Here is a 6,557-nt window from a genome sequence, read left to right as displayed (position 1 = left end):
ATTGATCACCTTTTACATGTTTAATGATCTCAATTTGAAATCTGAAAAGTGAGAATTAAGAATGCTAAAATTGGATAGTCTAGGTTTTGATGTGAAACGAAAGTATTTACATAGCCTTAGTGACAATAAGATTATTGCTTAATGCTGATTTCATGTTGATTTAATTAAGAAGTTAATTAGAGAACATGAGATTTAGAACCTTAAAGATCTGAAAAGAGTTAGGTTAATTCATAATCTGTCATTCACATTGAGAAAAGGATAGCAATTAGGTATTAACATTGGTAACTTAACAACAGGATTCACCTCCCTAATCTCTCATCTTAATTAATCTTCATTTATTCTTTTTAATTTTCTGAATTGTTTTATTTTATTCACAAAAAGTATTATTTTACCAGATAGAATCATAAGTATAATTTAGTAGTACTTAGTCCAATTCCCTGTGGTTCGACCTCACTTGCGTGAGATACTACTTGATTGCGTATACTTGCGTATTAACCATAATTTTCGTAACAAGTTTTTGGCGCCGTTGCCGAGGAATTGTTTAAAGATTAATATTACACAAAATTGTACTAACTTCTACTTTGGTATATTTTCTCTTGCTGAATTTCTAACCTTTCTCTTGCAAAACTGTTCTTATCTATTTCAGGTATTTTGAGTGCATGCGCCACAAAGGGCAAGCAGTTATATTGCCCGTTGATTCTGAAATTTAGAAAACTTGTAGGAGAAACCGAAGGAACAAGAGGCAATTAAGAGTTTCAGCAACTGCTGAAACATCAGAAATCATGGCTGCTAATGTGAATGCTAATGCTGCAAATAACGGTAATAATGGTGGTGCCGTCGAAGATCAAGCTAATGGCCGTAGCTTGAGAGATTACATTCTTTCTACTCTTACGGGAGTGCAGCCATGTATCAAGCCACCGACAGTGGATGCTAATAACTTTGAGATCAAACCTGCCATACTTCAAATGGTGCAGTCCTCAGTTCAGTTTGGTGACCTCCCTTCTGAAGATCCTAATCTGCATCTCTCAAACTTCATGGAACTTTGTGAGACTTCTAAAGTTAATGGAGTTAGTGATGATGCCATTCGTCTGAGGCTGTTCCCATTCTCGCTCAGAGAACGAGCCAAGAGCTGGTTGAATTCCCTGCCACCCAACTCTATTGCCACCTGGAATGATTTGGCAACGAAATTTTTGTCAAAGTTCTTTCCTCCAGCAAAGTCTGCCAAGTTGCGAGGAGAAATCAACAACTTCTGTCAACAAGATAATGAATCTCTCCATGAGTCTTGGGAGAGGTTTAAGGATCTAATCAGAAAGTGCCCTCATCATGGTATAGAGAAGTGGATGTTGGTTCACAACTTTTACAATGGGTTGGTTGGTAACACTAGAACTCTTATAGATGCAGCAGCTGGTGGAGCTTTTATGAGAAAGAGTGCAAATGAGGCTTATGATCTGTTGGAGGAGATGGCTCTAAACAATCAGCAGTGGCCAACTGAAAGGAGTCAAACTAAGAAGGTAGCTGGTGTGCTAGAGGTGGATGCCATTACAAAGCTGACAGCTCAGGTTGAGGCCCTAACAAAGCTGATCGCAGGGCAAGCCAAACAAGCTCAAGTGGTTTGTGAGATATGTGGAGGTCCCCATCACTTTTCTGAGAGTCAAGCAGATGTGGGTGATTTGCCAATGGATGAAGCAAAAGACATTGGGAATTATTCTCAGAACAACAACAACTATGGGTTCAACCAAGGAGGTAACCGAAGAAACAGTGGGTTCTATCAGCAACGAAATCAGAACCAGACACAGAACCAACAGTATACTCAGCAACAAGCCTCTGGTGGAAATTCTAGTTTGCAAACAGATTTATTGCTACAATTCATGACTGAAACTAGATCTTCCATTAAAGACTTGCAGACTCAAATGGGCCAACTAGCAACTCAGGTAGCAACCCGTCCTCAAGGAAATTTGCCTAGCACAACTAAAGTCAATCCCAAAGAAAACTGCAAGACAATTACCCTGAGGAGCGGTAAGAAATATGATGGGCCTGAATTGACACAACTAGTAGATGAGGAGATTAAAGTTCAACCAGTGCCAACCCCAACATCAACAGTAGAGAAGGCTACTGATAGCCCAGCACCACCACAAACGTCTCCACCAATCAGTATTGATCATCATGTGAAAATACCCTATCCTCAGAGACTCCGAAAGACCAATCTAGACAAGCAGTTCACCAAATATCTAGAGGTTTTCAAAAGACTACACATTAACATTCTCTTTGCTGAAGCTTTAGAACAAATGCTGAGTTATGTGAAGTTCATGAAGGAGATTCTGTCAAAGAAGAGAAAAATGGAGGACTATGAGACAGTGGCTCTAACTGAAGAGTGCAGCGCCATTCTGCAGAAGAAACTCCCTCCCAAACTTAGAGATCCAGGGAGTTTCACTATTCCTTGTACCATTAGGAGAATTGAAGGAATAAGTGCACTATGTGACTTGGGAGCCAGCATTAATTTGATGTTGGAAATTATTTTACCAGGATCTTAGATTTACTCACAAGTATGTTGATTAACACCCTAAATATGAACTTTCTAAAACGATGAAATAAACACGTATAAAGTTTAAGAAACCTTACATTGGGTGCAGCGGAATTAAATGACTCCTTCCGTTCAGATCTCTAACCCTTGTATCCTTTCTGTCGCAGAGTATTATCAAGATCTGAACCTGGATCTCTTTCTCTAAATCTTTGATGCTGAAACTCCTTTGCTGATGATCTTTCTTCACGATCTTCCTCACTATGATTGAGGTATTGCTTGCTATGTGTGGGCACTACTCTAATCACTAAGGGGTTTCGAAATTATCAAGGAAGAAGAGAGAGAGAGGGTGGCGGCCAAGGTAGAGAGAGAAGCTCAGGTTTTCTGAATCAGAAGTGTAATTTTCCTGAAGCCTTCACTACCTATTTATAGCATTCCACTAGGGTTAGGTTTGAATTATTTGGCATTAATAAAATGAAAATATCAGAGGTAAAATTCCTATAAAAGCCATGGCTTATTGGGTTTGGGCCTCACTTTTTGCAATTTTGCAGTTTTAACACTTTTGTATCTGATTTTCTCAAAAATGCCAATTTTCTAATATAACCATTTAAATGCCAATTCTAACTATTTAATAACTATAAATAATTATTAAATAATATTTTCATTTATCATATTTATTAATTGAACCATACAAAGTATCATAATTAACAAATATGCCCCTAACAACTCTTTCTTTACAATTTCGCCCTTACTTAGTGAAAATTTCACAAATAGACATAGTCTAATTTGAGAATTATAATTGATTAATCAAAACCAATTACATAGTCTTACAAACAATATTATCTCAACTAGTGCGGGGACCATGGGTCTATATAACCGAGCTTCCAATAAGTAGATCAAGAATTTATTACTAAAATTCACTAACTTATTAATTCTTCGTTGAATCCACGCATAGAACTTAGAATTGCACTCTCAGTATATAGAATGCTCTATATGTTCCACCATATAGACACATCATTAGTTATCCATTGTTATAATCCTAATGTGATCAATGATCCTCTATATGAATGATCTACACTGTAAAGGGATTAGATTACCGTAACACCCCACTATGTATTTTATCCTTAAAACACTTGACCCCGTATAAATGATATTTCAGCTTATGTGAAATGAGTACTCCACCATTTATGTTCGTTTGGTCAAGCTCGAAGGAGATCATCCTTTACTTACTATTCGCCAGATAGAAGCTATAGATTCCATGTTTATGTTAGCGCTCCCACTCAATTGCACTACCGTGTTCCCAAAATGTACGTATCACCCTGACCTAAAAGTAGGCTTAACTAACAAATTAAAGAACACGAATAGCCTTTCATGATTGAGCCTAATCATAACAGGATTAAGAACATTTGATCTAGGATCAACTTGGCGATATTGACTTGAATAAATTTTACGGTAAGTTTAATTAAATCTAAGTCAAAGTTCAATATCGGTCCCTTCCGATGCATACTCCATGCATCCAACCTGAGCTTTACTTTAACCAATGTTCTGGAAAGAACATATCATTTCTCCAAATGCAAGTAAACTCTTGTTGTAGATTATCATATCAGTAAAACCCTGTGTCTGATAAATCTAGGAAACTTTATTCACATAGTCATGTTTACTTTCCAATGTGATGACAACACAATAAACAGGATCAAGTATGTGAAAAGGGTTTATGATGAATTTATAAATCAAATAGACAAGCAATTGATAAAGTGAACCAAAACATACACAAATGAATGAAAAATACTTCTGTTTCTTTATTGATGTTGAATAAAATAGATTACATTGAAATGGAGTTTTATTTAGGGCATAAAACCCAACACTTGATGCCTCTGTCAGTGTTTAAAAGATTGCAGTTGGGAGAAGCAAAGCCAACCACGGTAACTCTACAATTGGCGGATCGATCACTAGCTCATCCTAGAGGAGTCATTGAGGATGTGTTAGTCAAGGTTGACAAGTTCATCTTCCCAGCTGACTTTATTGTTCTGGATATGGAAGAAGATAGCAATGTCCCAATCATTCTTGGGAGACCATTCTTGGCAACTGGCCAAGCCTTGATCGATGTCCAGAAGGGTGAATTAAAGCTGAGAGTCCAAGGAGAAGAAGTGGTCTTTAATGTGTTAAAGGCAATGACATACCCAAAGGCAAGTGATAACTGTCTCTTCATTGATTTGATTGATACAATTGTGAGTGAGAAAAAGCTGCTAGATGATCCTCTCGAACTGAGCCTAACTAAAGATGAATTGATGGAGCAAGAGGGAAAAGATGTAATGGGTTATGTGAAATGGCTTGATTCCTATGGGCCATTGAACAGAAGGTATTATGAGGAGTTGGGAGTAGTTCCAAAAGAGCTGAAGCCATCTACTGAAAAGCCTCCAGAGCTTGAGTTGAAGGTGCTTCCTAGTCACTTGCAATATGAGTTTCTGGGTGAAGACAAAAAGCTGCCAGTTATTGTGTCGGCTTCTCTTTCTGATGTGGAAACTGATAGATTGTTGTGGGTACTCTGAGCTCACAACAAGGCCATTGCTTGGACACTGGGTGATGTCAAAGGAATTAGTCCTTCAACTGTGATGCATCGAATCCTGATGGAAGAGAATGCCAGACCAACGATCGACGCACAACGTAGACTCAATCCACCTATGAAGGAAGTTGTGAGAAAAGAAGTAGTCAAGTGGTTAGATGCTGGAGTGACCTATCCCATCTCAGATAGTAAGTGGGTTAGCCCGATGCAAGTAGTTCCAAAGAAAGGTGGAATGACCGTGATCAAGAATGAAAAGAATGAGTTGATTCCCACAAGAATAGTCACTGGTTGGAGAATTTGTATCAACTAAAGGAAACTCAACAAAGCAACCCGAAAAGATCACTTTCTCTTGCCCTTCATTGATCAAATGCTAGACAGATTGGCGGGGCAAGAATATTACTGTTTTCGTGATGGCTACTATGGATACCACCAAATAGCCATAGCACCTGAAGATCAGGAAAAGACTACTTTCACATGTCCCTACGATACCTTTGCTTTCAGAAGAATGCCATTCGGATTGTGCAACGCCCCTGCTACTTTTCAAAGGTGTATGTGTTGGGAATTATTTTACCAGGATCTTAGATCTACTCACAAGTATGTTGTTTAAACATCCTAAATATGAACTTTCTAAAACGATAAATTAAACACATATAAAGTTAAGAAAACCTTACATTGATGCAGCGGAATTAATGTCTCCTTCCACTCAGATCTCTAACCCTTGATTCCTTTCTGTAGCAGAGTATAATCAAGATCTGAGCCCGAATGTCCTTCTTCTTCAAGTTTTGATCCTTCACAGTCTTCCAATCTATGATTGAGTTACTGCTTGCTGTGTGTGGGCACTTACTCTTTCACTAGGGTCACGAAAAAGATGAAGGGAAAAGAGAGAGAGGTATTTCGGCCAAGGATAGAAAGTGGGAAGGCTCAATTTTCTGAAGAGAGAAATTTCTGTCAGAAAGGCTTGTTGAAAACTTGTGATTTGACTGAGCCATCACTTTCTATTTATAAGCAACTACTAGGTCTAGGTTAGGATTTATTTGGCATTAAAATAATGAAAATATTAATTTGAAAAAGCCTTTTAAGTGGCCGGCCATATGGTGTTAATGGGCCTCACTTAATTTTGCAATTTTATCAAATTTTATCTCTATTTTCTCAAAAACGCCAATTTTCCAATTCTAACCTTTTAAATGCCAAAACTAATTATTTAATAACTAAAATAGATTATTAAATAATATTGTCATTTAATTTAATTATTAATTAGACATATAAAGTCCATTAATAAATAAATAAACCTAGAAAACTCTTTTCCTTACAATTTCACCCCTGCTTAGAGAAAATTCATAAAATTAGACATAGTCTAACTTTAGAATTATAATTGATCAATCACGAATCAATTAATGAGTCTTACAAGCAGAATGTTCTCAACTAGAATGGGGACCATGGATCTATATGCTGAGCTTCCAATAAGTGAACCAAATT

At 37.3% G+C, this 6,557-nt stretch overlaps 1 non-coding gene across 1 annotated transcript; it reads right to left on the bottom strand.

The window, feature by feature from the left end:
- Positions 1-1,223: 1,223 nt before the first annotated feature.
- On the bottom strand, positions 1,224-1,330 carry LOC133035294 (small nucleolar RNA R71). Its single transcript, XR_009686569.1, has one exon. It is a non-coding gene; the product is annotated as a small nucleolar RNA R71 (small nucleolar RNA).
- Between the last annotated feature and the right edge of the window lie 5,227 nt (positions 1,331-6,557).

Source organism: Cannabis sativa, chromosome 2, assembly GCF_029168945.1.
Source record: "Cannabis sativa cultivar Pink pepper isolate KNU-18-1 chromosome 2, ASM2916894v1, whole genome shotgun sequence".
In the NCBI taxonomy this organism is placed as follows: Eukaryota; Viridiplantae; Streptophyta; class Magnoliopsida; order Rosales; family Cannabaceae; genus Cannabis; species Cannabis sativa.
The sequence above is the reverse complement of the archived record's forward strand: the minus strand, read 5'-3'. Positions and strand labels throughout refer to the sequence as shown.